Source organism: Macaca thibetana, chromosome 19, assembly GCF_024542745.1.
Source record: "Macaca thibetana thibetana isolate TM-01 chromosome 19, ASM2454274v1, whole genome shotgun sequence".
Classification (NCBI taxonomy): Eukaryota; Metazoa; Chordata; class Mammalia; order Primates; family Cercopithecidae; genus Macaca; species Macaca thibetana.
Genome location: NC_065596.1, coordinates 10978535 through 10992054, shown reverse-complemented (window position 1 = coordinate 10992054; position 13520 = coordinate 10978535). Strand labels below are relative to the sequence as shown.

General features: G+C 43.0%; 2 protein-coding genes and 1 long non-coding RNA gene across 29 annotated transcripts in view; 2 read left to right on the top strand and 1 right to left on the bottom strand.

The window, feature by feature from the left end:
• The window catches only part of C19H19orf53 (chromosome 19 C19orf53 homolog), a 542027-nt gene that overhangs the window by 276226 nt on the left and 252281 nt on the right, over positions 1–13520 (top strand). Inside the window, exon 1 of one of the 27 annotated variants that reach the window (XM_050770968.1) lies at positions 7171–7174. The exons of 25 other annotated variants lie outside the window; for them this stretch is intronic. The gene's annotated coding sequence lies outside the window, so the exon portion shown is untranslated. Of the gene's footprint in view, positions 1–7170; positions 7175–8617; positions 8622–13520 lie in introns of those variants that run through there. One more of the 27 variants, XM_050770953.1, reaches the window with a different exon arrangement.
• Positions 1–13520, top strand: part of YJU2B (YJU2 splicing factor homolog B) — a 595535-nt gene that overhangs the window by 345418 nt on the left and 236597 nt on the right. The gene's annotated exons all lie outside the window — the stretch shown is intronic.
• LOC126942927 (uncharacterized) lies at positions 2730–4010 on the bottom strand. Its single transcript, XR_007721655.1, has 2 exons — positions 3920–4010; positions 2730–3256 (listed from the first exon to the last, which is right to left on the bottom strand). It is a non-coding gene; the product is annotated as an uncharacterized LOC126942927 (long non-coding RNA).

The following is a 13520-nucleotide window of genomic DNA, read 5'->3' as shown; positions in this document are numbered from 1 at the left end:
TACCAAGAAGGCGGCAACGTCGCTTCTAGGAACTTCTGCCAAAAATGCGTGATTTGAATAACTGGTAAACAACCATGTTCAGATTAAGGGGCACTTTATAAAATAAGTATTCTTTGGAAGTGTTAATGTCACGAAGCTCAAATAAAGACAGAACAACTTGTCCAGATTAAAGGAAATGTGACTGACCAAATTCAACAAGTGAGCCAGGACCTCCTTTTGCTACAAAGAATGCTATTGGAACAATTGGTGACATCTGAATAAGATCTGTGGATTACATAATAACAGTGTGTCCATGCTAATTTCCTAATTTTGATCATTGTGCTGTGCTTATGTAAGAGAATGCCCTGTTTTGGGAAACACACTGAATTAGATAGCGTTAAAGGGCCATCATATCTACAAATTACTCTCAGTGGTCAACGGTTGGGGTGGAGAGAGAGAGAGAGCGCGAGAGAAAGGATAGAGTGTAAGTGGTAAAATGTTAGCATTTGAGAAACCTGGATAAGTGATACAGGCGACTTCTTTGTACCAGTCTTACAACTTTTTGGTAAATCTGAAATTTCAACAAAATAAAAAGTTAAAATAAATGAGCGGCTACAAACATTGCAGAGGCGCAAGGTTCATTCATTCTCCTGACTGTATGGAACATCTGCCATGTGCCCAGTAATTTTGCAAACACAGAACAAGGCAGACAGAATTTCCTGTGGTCGTGGAGTTGAATTGAGATGAGGAATAAATAGAGTAAATAATAAGGAAAATACATAGTATGTTAGATGGGGCTAAGTGCTAAGGAGAAAAACAAAGCAGGAAAGGGAATAGAGGGGTGCTGCCATTGGGAATTAGAGTCAAATGCGTCTCTGAAACAGCTTTTGTTATGCAAAATAGCAGTCCCCTGCCTCCCTCCATGCTTCATATCCTCCTCCTGAAAGATACCCACTATCATCCCTTTTTGCTGATTTTTTTTTTTCTTTTTTGAGACAGAGTCTTGCTCTGTCACCCAGGCTGCAGTGCAGTGGCACGATCTCGGCTCACTGCAACCTCCGCTTTCCAGGTTCAAGTGATTCTCCTGCCTCAGCCTCCCGAGTAGCTGAGATTATAGGCACCCACCACCACACCCGGCTAATTTTTTATATTTTTGGTAGAGATGGGGTTTCGCCATGTTGGCCAGACTGGTCTCAAATTCCTGACCTCAAGTGATCTGCCCTCCTTGGCCTCCCAAAGTGCTGGGGTTACAGGCATGAGCCACTGCACCTGGCCATCTTTTGGCTGATTTAAAAAATCATTATGGATATATAATAGTTGTGCCTATCTATGGGGTATATGTGACATTTTGATACAAGCATACAACGTGTAATGACCAAATATGGGTGACTGGGATATCTACCACCTCAAGCATTTACCATTTCTTGGCCGTAACTAAAAAGTCAAAAAATAACAAATGCTGATGAGCTTGCGGAGAAAAAGGAATGCTTATACACTGTTGTTGGGAGTGTAAATTAGTTCAACCATTGTGGAAGACAGTGTGGTGATTCCTCCCTCAAAGACCTAAAAACAAAAATACCATCGCACTCAGCAATCCCATTAATGGGTATATACCCAAAGGAGTATAAATTGTTCTACTACAAAGACACATGCACGCATATTCATTGCAGCACTGTTCACAATAGCAATGACATGGAATCAACCAAAATGCCCATCAATGGTAGACTGAATAATAATCTGTACAACAAATCCTATGACACAAGGTAACCTATGTAACAATCTTACACATATACCCCCTGAACTTAAAAGTATTTTTTAAGAAAGGATTTACCATTTCTTTGTGATGGGAACATAAATTATTGTTAACTGTAGTCACCCTATTGTGCTACCAAGCACTAGATTTTATTCTTTCTATCTAACTCTATTTTTGTACCCATTAATCATTTCCTCTTTATTCCACCCTCCCCACTACCCTTCCCATCTTTTGGTAACTATCACTCTACTCTGTACCTCCGTGAGTTTTGTTTTTTTGTTTTGTTTTGTTTAGCTCCCACATATAAATGGGAGCATGCGATATTTGTCTTTCTGTGCCTGATTCCCTTTAGCTGATTATTTTGCTATTTACTACCCTATTATTCATATTGGGTTTTTGTTTGTTTGTTTGTTTCGGAGATGAAGGTCTCACTCTGTTACCCAGGCTGGGGTGCAGTGGTACAATGTCAGCTCACTGCAGCCTCAAACTCCTGGGCTCAAGTAATCCTCCCACCTCATCTTCCTGAGTAGCTAGGACTACTGATGCGCACCTCCACACCTGGCTAAATATATATATATTTTGTAGAGATAGTGTCTTGCTGTGTTGCCCAGGCTGGTCTCAAACTCCTAGCCTCAAGCGATCCTCCTACCTCAGCCTCCCAAAGCACTGGGATTACAAGTATGAGCCACCACACCAAGCGCTATATCGTTCATTCACTTACTTCTTTCTACTTTAATAATTTTCAGTTTTAGGTATTATTTATTTGTTCCAACATTATTATTTTATTCAACTAATATTTCTCAAACTGACCACGTACTATGTGTAGCACACTAGGTCAGCCACTACAGATAATATAGAGAAGCATTAACTATCAAAGAGCTTATAGTTAGGTTGGGAAAACAAGATGTACACTTGTGAATATTTAATTAGTATTCAGAAATAGCCAACAGCAATACCCAAGGATATTATAATGAAAGCAACAAAGAAGTATCCTGTATGGGTGTTGTAGCACTTTATAGGTATTAGCTATAGAAAAGGAGGATTTTGCTAATTTCTCCCTCCATCCCCCTACATATGGAACCTTCCAAGACCTGCGCATTTGCCCAATATTGTTCTTTCAGAAAGTCAGGAAGATTCGGTGTTTATATTGTCATGTACAAGGCAAGTTACAGTTATGGCATGAACAAACTATAGCTACTTTTTCTTCACAACATATTGTTTCCCTTGGGACTCGTCATGTTTTAAATTCTTCTTTGCTTGGTACTTATTGCAAATTTGACCCCCAAGTCTTTAACAGCTATTCAGTTCATTTTATCATCCAGAAGCAGTCTTTCCTGAAGACTTGTCACATGGTCTAATCAGGACCTTCCCTGGCATACAGCTTTCATCCTGGGCTCTCTCTTTATCATCATCCAGGAGATTCCCTTTGCTTCTCATTGTTGGATTTCTTAAGTCCAGTGTTCTATGTTTCCCTCTTTCTTGGTTTACTCCCTTGTTTGGAGAAGCACATCCTCTAGTAGCTTCCTGAGAAAGGATGCATGACAAGTTTTCCAGTTACCTTATTGCTGCATAAAAAGCAGCCCAAACTTAGTAGCATAAAACAGCAACATTCATTTATATTATTACATTTTGTGATTTGGGTGGTCAACTGGGATCGTCTGGGTGGTTTTCACTTGGGGTCTTTCATGCAAATACAGTCAGATGGTGAGAGGGACTAGAGTCATCTCCAAGGCTTCCTCAGTCACAGGGCTGGCACTTAGGCTGGAAAGACTCAAACAACTGAGGCTTCTCAAGCATCTCTCTCCATCTCTATGTGGTATCTCCACATGGTGTCTCCAGTATGGCAACTTCAGGGTAGCTGAACTTCTCTTATGCCAGCTCAGGACTCCAAAGGCACATGTCTCAAGGGAGAGAGCCAGGCAGAAGCTGCATCTCCTTTTATGACCTAACCTTGGAAGTCACAAAGCATCACTCCCTCCCTACGCTATTAGTTGAATCAGTCACAAAGATTCACCCAGGTTCAAGGGGAGAGAATATAGATTCCAATCCTTTATGGGGAAGTGGTAAAATTCTAAGCAAATGTAAAATGGGAGCCATGGTGTAGCCATTTTTGAACAGTCTAATCGGTCTCAGGAAGTAAATATTGGAGCCTTCTATGTATGAAATGCCATGGTTTTAGCTTTATACCTCATTGGTAGTTTGGCTGGGTATAGAATTCTGGTTTGGAGATCATTTTACTTCAAAAATGTGAAGTATTGCTCCAATGTATTCTAATTCCAGCATTGCCGTTGGGAAGCTTGAAGCATTCTTACTCCTAATTTCTTGTATAAGACCTCGTTTTTTTTTCCTCTAGTAGCTTTTAGAATCTTTTTCCATTGTGTTCCAAAATTTTCTTATGATGTAAGTTTAGGTCTATTTTCAGTCATTATACTGGGCACTTAGTATGATTCTTACCCCCCTCCCCTTTTTTTAGAGACAAGGTCTTGCTTTGTCACATAGGCTGGAGTGCAGTGATGTGATCCTAGCTCATTACAGCCTCGCACTCCTGGACTCAAAGCAATCCTCCTACCTCAGCCTCCTGAGGACTATAGGAGTGTGCCACCACACCCAGCTAAGATTCCCACCCTTTTTTCTTGATTCTCTTTTAAACTTATTATTCAGATGTTGGACTTTCTGGACTGATTCTCTTCTTATCTGTTCCCTTTCTTCTATTTTGTATTTCCATTATGTCTTAATATTCTTTTTGAGAGATTTCTCTAATTTTATCTTTCCACCTTTTATTCAGTTTTTATTTATGCTTTTATATTTTTTAATTTCAAGAGCCTTTTGGTATCGCTATAATTGTTCTCTGAGTGTTCCTTTTCCATAGCATTCTGCCAACAGCCACGTGTTTAAGCTTGAAAGCACATCTTTCCCCAGTTAAGCCTTAAGATGAGAATGAGGCCCCAATTGATACCTTGATTGCAGCCTCATGAGAGACTCTGAAACCGCTGCACCTGGTTCCTGACTCACATAAGTTGTGAAATAAATGTTGTTTAAAGCAGCCAAGGCTTTGGTAAATTGTTACACAACAATAGATAAATAATACATTAAGTCTCCACGTTTCTTATCTTCTCTTCCTGAAATAAAATAGCCAATTTTTCTCCTTTCTGGATCTCAAAAAGACTTATTCTCTGAGACAGGCATTAGAGCTGTTCACCAAATATTTCCAGTTCTCCATATACAGGCATGTGTAAGATGTAAGATGTAAGACCACCCCCGTGGTCTGCTGGGGTCATGTGACTAATTCTGACCAATGAGTTCTCAGTGGAAATGAAACGTGTCACTCCCAGGTTGAAGCATTTAATAACCAGTACAAATCTCTCTAATGTTGCAGTGTCCAAACCAGTAGCCACATGTGGCTTTCAAAATTAAACAACATTTAAAATCCTGTTGCTCAGTCTTACAAGCCATATTTTTAGTCCTCAAAAGCTACATGTATCTAGTAGCTACTTTATTAAACATTGGAGATAGGGAACATTTTTTGGAAAGTTCTATTGAACTTTTGAAAGTGGTCCACAGCAGTGCTCTGGACCACTTTTTTCTTCTGCACAGGAACTGGCAGAGCTCCAGGTGGCAAATGCTCCTTAAGACTAGCTCCAGAGTGAGGACAACATGCAACATAAGTGACTCTTTAGCTTTTTCTTTTTTGAGGAATCACCATACCATTTTCCACAGTGGCTGCAGAGTCCTTAACTTTGAGAAGTACATATTAAAATATTTACAGATGAAATCATACAACGTCTGAGATTTGCTTTAAGAGGGTTAAACACAACCCCGGGTTATATGTTAAGGCAAATTAAAGGTTTGCTTCAATTTGCAAATTAAGGTTATGTTTAAGTTTGGGCTAGAGAAACACAAGATGTGTTATGAGTTAATAATTATTGAAGATGGGTCATAGGAATTGGGTGGGATACCATTCTATTTTCTCTTCTTTCATATATTTTTGAACTTTTCCAAAAGAAAATAAATTTACTTTTCATATTCAGTGCTTGAAGTATTCTTAATTCACATTGAGACAAGGGCCTCACACTTAATTATGGAAACAAAAGTACTCAAGCTTACTATATTCTTAGGCAATTACAAATTATATTCAGCATCTAACCCCTCTGGTAAGTCAGGAGTTTGATTAAATGCTTAGTTATATATTCATGTGTATCCTAAGAAGTTAGCAAGGGAAATTTAATCAAATGAGCTACACCTGCTTATGGAAATGCAGACCTTGGTTTTTCTTTTTTCTTTTCTTTTCTTTCTTTTTTTTTGAGACAGAGTCTTGCTCTGTCACCCAGGCAGGAGTGAAATGGCACGGTTTCAGCTCACTGCAACCTCCACCTCCTGGGTTCAAGCGATTCTCCTGCCTCAGCCTCCTGAGTAGCTGGGATTACAGACGCCCACCACCACGCCCGGCTAGTTTCTGTGGTTTTTTTTTTTTTTTTTTTTTTTTTTGATGGAGTCTTTCTCTGTCGCCCAGGCTGGAATGCAGTGGCCGGATCTCAGCTCACTGCAAGCTCCGCCTCCCGGGTTCACGCCATTCTCCTGCCTCAGCCTCCCAAGTAGCTGGGACTACAGGCGCCCGCCACCTCGTCCGGCTAGTTTTTTTGTATTTTTTAGTAGAGACGGGGTTTCACCGTGTTAGCCAGGATGGTCTCGATCTCCTGACCTCGTGATCCGCCCATCTCGGCCTCCCAAAGTGCTGGGATTACAGGCTTGAGCCACCGCACCCGGCCAGTTTCTGTGTTTTTAGTAGAGACGGGGTTTCTCCACGTTGCTCAGGCTGGTCTCAAACTCCTGACCTTGTGATCCTCCTGCTTCAGCCTCCCAAAGTGCTGGGATTACAGGCGTGAGCCACCGCGCCCAGCTGGTTTTTCTTAAGAACTGAGTAAGGTCTTCCTAAGTTGCAAAATAACAGGTTTTACCAGAGCTTTACCAACGATAAGATCAAGTGCACTATTTCACCTAGAAAGCTTGAGAAAAATTATCAGGTTCATTTGTTCATTCATTCATTTGACATATGTTGATTATGCATTTATTCTATACTAGATCCTATCCCAGGCACAGCCATTAATAGAGCAAATAATTTCCTGTTCTTAGGAAACTCACTGTTTAGGGCAGAGAAATCAGACAAATAAACTCAGGCAGATTTATCATCTGTCAGGTAAAGATAGTTTTTATAAGAAAAATGGAGGCCGGGCGTGGTGGTTCACGCCTGTAATCCCAGCACTTTGGGAGGCCACGGCGGGTGGATCACTTGAGGCCAGGAGTTAGAAATCAGCCTGGCCAACATGCAGAAACTCGGTCTTTACTAAAAATACAAAAATTAGCTGGGGATGGTGGTGTATGCCTGTAATCCCAGCGACTTGGGTGGCTGAGGCATGAGAATTGCTTGAACCCAGGAGGCGGGGGTGGTAGTGACCCGAGATCACACCATTGCACTCCAGCCTGGGCAAGAAAGCAAGACCCTGTTGAAAGAAGGAAGGAAGGAAGGAAGGAAGGAAGGAAGGAAGGAAGGAAGGAAGGAAGGAAGGAAGGAAGGAAGGAAGGAAGGAAGGAAGGAAGGAAAGAAGGGAGGGAGGGAGGGAGGGAGGGAGGAGGAGAGAGGGAAGGAAGGGAGGGAGGGAGGGAAGGGAAGGGAAGGGAGAGGAGAGAGAGAGAGAGAGAGAGAGAGAGAGAGAGAAAGAAAGAAAGAAAGAAAGAAAGAAAGAAAGAAAGAAAGAAAGAAGAAAGAAAGAAAGAAAGAAAGAAAGAAAGAAAAAGAAAGAAAGAAAGAAAGAGAGAGAAAGGAAGGAAGGAAAGAAAGAAAAGAGAAAAGAGAAATGAAGGAAGGAAGGGGAGAGGGAGGGAGGGAAGGAAGGAAAGAGAGAGAGAAGGAAGGAAGGAAGGGGAGAGAGAGAAGGAAGGAAGGAAGGGGAGAGAGAGAAGGAAGGAAAGAAGGAAGGAAGGGAAGGAGGGGGGAGAGAGAGAGAAAGAAAAAGAAAGAAAGAAAGAAAGAAAGAAAGAAAGAAAGAAAGAAAGAAAGAAAGAAAGAAAGAAAGAGAAAGAAAGAAAGGAGAAATAAGGAAGGAAGGAAAGAAGGAAGGAAGGAAAGAGAAAGAAAAAGAAGCAGCAGGTAAAGGTCAGATGGAGTGGGAGCTATTTTGCAAAAGACTGCTCTAAGAAGGTGACATTTGAGCAGAGACATGAAGGCAGGAAAAGACGTACTGATATCTGGAGGAAGGGCATCGCAAGCACAGGGAACAGCACAGAGGCCTACATGCAAGATGCCTGGCATGCTTGAGGAACATTAAGGAGGCTTGTGTGGCTGGAGTGGAGAGAATAGAAGGACATGAGAGCAGGGAGGTGATGAGGATGACGGGGCTGGCATCCCATGTTGGGCCTTCATTGTTTTAAAATGTAGGTTTTATTATTATTGTTATCTTTTTGACACAGGTTTTTGCTCTATTGCCCAGGTTGGATGCCATGACATGATCATGGGGAGATTCGCTGCAGCCTCAACCCCCTGGGCTCAAGCAAACCTCGCACCCCAGCCTCCTGAGGTGCCGGGACTACAGGCGTGTGCCACCATGCCTGGCTAATTTTTCTGGGTTTCTTTTGTAGAAATAGGGATCTTGTTATGTTGCCAGGGCTGGTCTTGAACTCCTGGTCTCAAGCAATCTTCCCACTTCAGTCTCCCAAATTGCTGGGATTACAGACATGAGCCACTGCATCCAGCCCAGTTTTATTATTATTCAGGTATGGCAAGGCCACTAGATCAGGTGACGACTGCCATTGAAAATATAGTTTGTTACTCACAGGTCCCAAGAAGAAAGGGCGCACCATGCTATGCAGGGCCACACAGGGCTGGGCTGGGGGGCAAAAGGAATGAAGAAAACATGTGGGCAAGAGCCTTTATTGTGATTTCCATGGGAAGGAATGAGCCAGGCTGGGTAAGGGCTTCGGGGCATAGGAGCTGCCCCTCATTGTTTGGTACTTGGCTCCGAGATGATTAGAGCAGGGGGATAGTGTCCCAGCGGGTGAGAGCCCAAGAAAGGAGATGGTTAGGGGTGTAGATCTGGATTGGTTGGTTTGCATATAAAAGGCCCTTTACTATCTAGAAATTGGCTAGCTCTGGGAGGGGCCATTCTTGTAGGGTCAGCAAAGCCCGACATATCAGAGAATCAGAAATACATGGTTAAGACCAGGTGCAGTGGCTCATGCCTGTAATTCCAGCACATTGGGAGGCTGAGGGGAGTGGATCACTCAAGGTCAGGAGTTCAAGACCAGCCTGGCCAACATGGTGAAACTCTGTCTCTACAAAAAATACAAAAATTAGCCAGGCATGGTGGCGGGTGCCTGTGGTCCCAGCTACTCGGGAGTCTGAGGTAGGAGAATCTCTTGAACCTGGGAGGCAGAGGTTGCAGTGAGCTGAGATCATGCCACTGCCCTCCAGCCTGGGTGAGAGCAAGACTCCATCTCAAAAACCAAACAAACGAGCAAAAAAACATGGTTAATACGTTGATTTTATGAAACATGCCTCAAAGATGTTTCCTCTTGTTAAGTCACATTGGGGCTCTTAAAATGTTTTGAGTTACAGAACCTCAAAACTCCTGTCTGTCCTGTTCACTGCCTCAGCCTCAGCCATGAAGAGAGGTCAAAATAGCAACCCAACACCTCCAGAAGTGAAAAGTACAAGTTGCAGAGAAGTGCAGGTGTTGAGCTATCTTTATGAAAGAAAGAGACAGAAATACATGAAAAAAGAAAAAGCATTTTGCTCATATTCTCAAGAAGAAACAAAAGATTAGCCAGAAACCAATACAAATTATTTTCCAATGGGGGAGAGAGAGAGAGAGAATGAAGCTGGAGACACAGGTAGGGGACATTTGATTCTGATGCCTCCTTAGAAGGAGAACAGCATCATTTCCCCAGAAAATGGAGACTTGGTCCTTTTATTTTCTTCTGTTTTGCCCAATGACTAAAAAAGAGCTTGTATGTATATGGGGAAGACAGCAGAGAATGTGGTAAGAGAATTAGGCTTGGTGACAACAAGAATGGGAGCGCACGCACATGTTTGCAAGGTTACACATAAATATATGCATACATCTGCGATCTCCTTCCATAGCTGTTCTGCCTTTTCTGTCACTGAGATGACAACAACTAAATCATCTCATGTCCCATATGGCAGCCAGACTGTCACAAAGTTAATGGACATAAAGTTCACAAGGGCTTATGGTACAAAAAGTAAACTTTTTTAATTATAAGGAAGTAGGTACGTCACCAGTGTGGCAAACACTGTCCAGCCATGTCCTAACCACTTGAGTGTATGCAGGTCTGACTTCCCCCTGCCAGCCCCCAGGGCATTTTCTCTGGCTATCAAAGTGTCCACTCAGCAGTCTGTGGTGTTAGAGAATTAATACTACCAAGGAGCATCCTTTAATTTGTGATGGATGGGAGCTGATGGATCAATACCCCAGCTCCCTTACCACTAGCATGCAATAACGCGGAGGAATGTGCTCTCTGCTGCCTCCCAGAGGTCTCCACTGGTAATTGAGACCCAGTTGCTCATGGTGGTAACTTGCCTGATGGCTCACTTATTGCTGGGTCTTCCGTTTCCTACTTTTCTGCCAGTGTGCTTTGGAATCTCCTCCAGAAGCATTCAAATCTCTGCTTCTGGATCTGCTTCTTGGGGGCTGGGGGCAGGGATTCAAATTAAGATAATGAAGTTGGACAGATTCTGTTAGCTACTTCAAAATATTTAGGCAGAAGGGAGGAACTTCAGGGCATTCAGGGCAGTTTTCCTGGATCCTCCACTGAACTAACTTCCTTTCTTTCTTCCTTCCTTCCTTCCTTCCTTCCTCCTTTCCTTCATTTCTTCCTCCTGTTTCTTCCTCTTATTCTCCTTTCTTTCTCCCTTTCTTTCCTTCCTTCAAGCTCAAGACATGGGGCTGCTTCTGCTGGGGCAATGCTTAACGGTGTTACATAAAAAGGGTTTTTTTTTTTTTTTTTTTCCATATTGGGGGAAATATTTTTAGGAAGGACTTCCTTTTTTCCTTCCTTCCTTCCTTCTTTCCTCCCTTCCTTCATTTCTCCTTCCTTCATCAAAAAAGAGTATGAAAGGTGTCTTAGTCCATTAGTGTTGCTGTAAAGGAATACCTGAGGCTGGGCAATTTATACACAAAAGAGGTTTGTTTGGCTGACAGTCCTGCAGACTGTCTGGTACAGCACGGTACAGGCATCTGCATCTGGTGAGGGCCTCAAGCTGCTTCCAGTCATGGTGGAAGGTGAAAGGGAGCTGGAATGTGCAGAGACCACAGAGGAAGCAAGAGAGAGCAGAGGGAAGTGCCAGGGTTTTTTTAACAACCAGCTCTTGAGGGAATTAATAGAGCAAGAACTTACGCATTACTGAGAGGACAATACCAAGCCCTTCCTGAGTGATCTGCCCCCATGACCCAAACACCTCCCACTAGACCCCATCTCCAACACTGAGAATCAAATTTCAACATGAGATTTGGAGGGGTCAAATATCCAGACCAAAAGCAAAGGGTCTGGTATGACAAAACAAGTATATATCGGGTACCCCCGATATGTTTACTACCTGAGCCTTATTGTGTCACAAAAAAATACCAGAAATACTTATCAAAGATTTAGACCCACACACGCTATCAAAAATGTAGCCATAAGCCACATGTGGCCACTGAGTGCTTAAAATGGGACTCATCGGAATTGAGATCAAGTAAAGCATAAAATACACACCAGATATTGAAGACTTTTGTTTCTGTTTGTTTTTGTTTGTTGAGACAGGGTCTCACTCTGTTGCCCAGGCTGGAGTGCAGTGGCGTGATCATGGCTCACCGCAGCCTTGATCTCCCGGATTTAGGGGATCCTCCTGCCTCAGCCTCCCTAGTAGCTGGGACTACAGGTACATGCCACTATGCCCAACTAACTTTTTGTAGAGATGGGGTTTTGTCATGTTGCCCAGGCTGGTCTGGAACTCCTGAAATCAAGCAATCTGCCTGTCTTGGCCTTCCAAAGTGCTAGGATTACAGACACAAGCCACTGTGCCCAGCCTGAAGACTCAATATTTTTAGAAGTGTGAAATATCTCAGTAATTTCTATGTTCATCCCATGTGGAAGTAACATTTTCAATATATTGGGTTAAAAATACATTATTAAAACTAACTTCACCTGTTTCTTATTACCATTTCTAATGAGGCTACTTGAAAATTTAAAATTACATATGAGATCTTTGTATTTCTTTTCTTTGTCTTTTTTTTTTTTTAAATACAGGGTCTCACTCTGTTGCCCAGGCTGGAACACAATGGCACAATCATAGCTCACTGCAGCCTTGAATTCCCGGCCTGAAGCAATCCTCCTACCTCAGCCTCCCAAAGAGTTGGGATTACAGGGATGAACCACAGCACCCTGACCCCTTGTTGTATTTCTGTTGGACAGTGCTTATCGGGATGACTACCAAGCCCTGCACTTATTTTTGTTTGTTTGTTTGAGATGGAGTCTTGCTCTGTCACCCAGAGCAAGACTACAGAGCACAGCAGTATGCTCTCGGCTCACTGCAACCCCTGCCTCCTGGGTTCAAGCAATTCTCCTGCCTCAGCCTCCCGAGTAGCTGGGATTACAGGCACCTGCCACCACACTGGGCTAATTTTTGTATTTTTAGTAGAGTTGGGGTTTCACCATGTTGGCCAGGCTGATCTCGAACTCCTGGCCTCAAGTGATCCGCCCCCCTCGGCCTACCAAAGTGCTGGGATTACAGGCACGAGCCACCACACCTGGCCTCTTTTTTCTTTTTTCTTTAGAGACAGGGTCTCACTCTGTTGCTCAGGCTGGAATACAGTGGTGCAATCATAGCTCACTGCAGCCTCGAATTCCTGGCCTCAAGCAATCCTCCCGTCTCAGCCTCCCAAAGAGCTGGGATTATAGGCATGAGCCACAGCACCCCGATCCCTTGTTGTATTTCTGTTGGACAGTGCTTGTCTGGATGACTACCCCAGCCCTGCGCTTCTGAGCCCCATGACCCCTCAGAAATGGTTTCCTCATCTAGGAACAACGCAACAGCAACAAAGAATAATAATAGCATGCTAACATCCAAGCTGGGCCCTACTTATGTGAGTTTGAACTATCATTTCAACTCTTTAAGTCTCAGTTTCCTCATCTGCAAAACAAGGATGAGGGGAGGACACACCCCATGGGATCACAAAAGGATGGAAAAATGCCCTCCCTCTATATGTGACAGGCCAAGCACAGGGTAGTGGAAAATAAGCACTGACTGCATTGGCGATCCTCTTTACTGAGTGCAGTTGAAATTGCCTCTTACAATGCAAATCAAAATCACAATGAGATACCATCTCATACCAGTCAGAATGGCGATTATTAAAAAGTCAGGAAACAATAGATGCTGGCAAGGCTGTGGAGAAACAGGAACGCTTTTACACAGTTGATGGGAGTGTAAATTACCTTAACCATTGTGGAAGACAGTGTGACGATTCCTCAGGGATCTAGAACCAGAACTATCATTTGACACAGCAATCCCACTACTGGCTATATACCCAAAGGATTATAAATCATTCTACTATAAAGACACATGCACACGTATGTTTATTGCAGTACTATTTACAATAGCAAAGACTTGGAACCTATGTAATACAAGGATCACAAATGCCCACCAATGATAGACTAGATAAAGAAAATGTCGCACATAGTTACCATGGAATACTATACAGCCATAAAAAAGGAATGATAGGCCGGGCGCGGTGGCTCA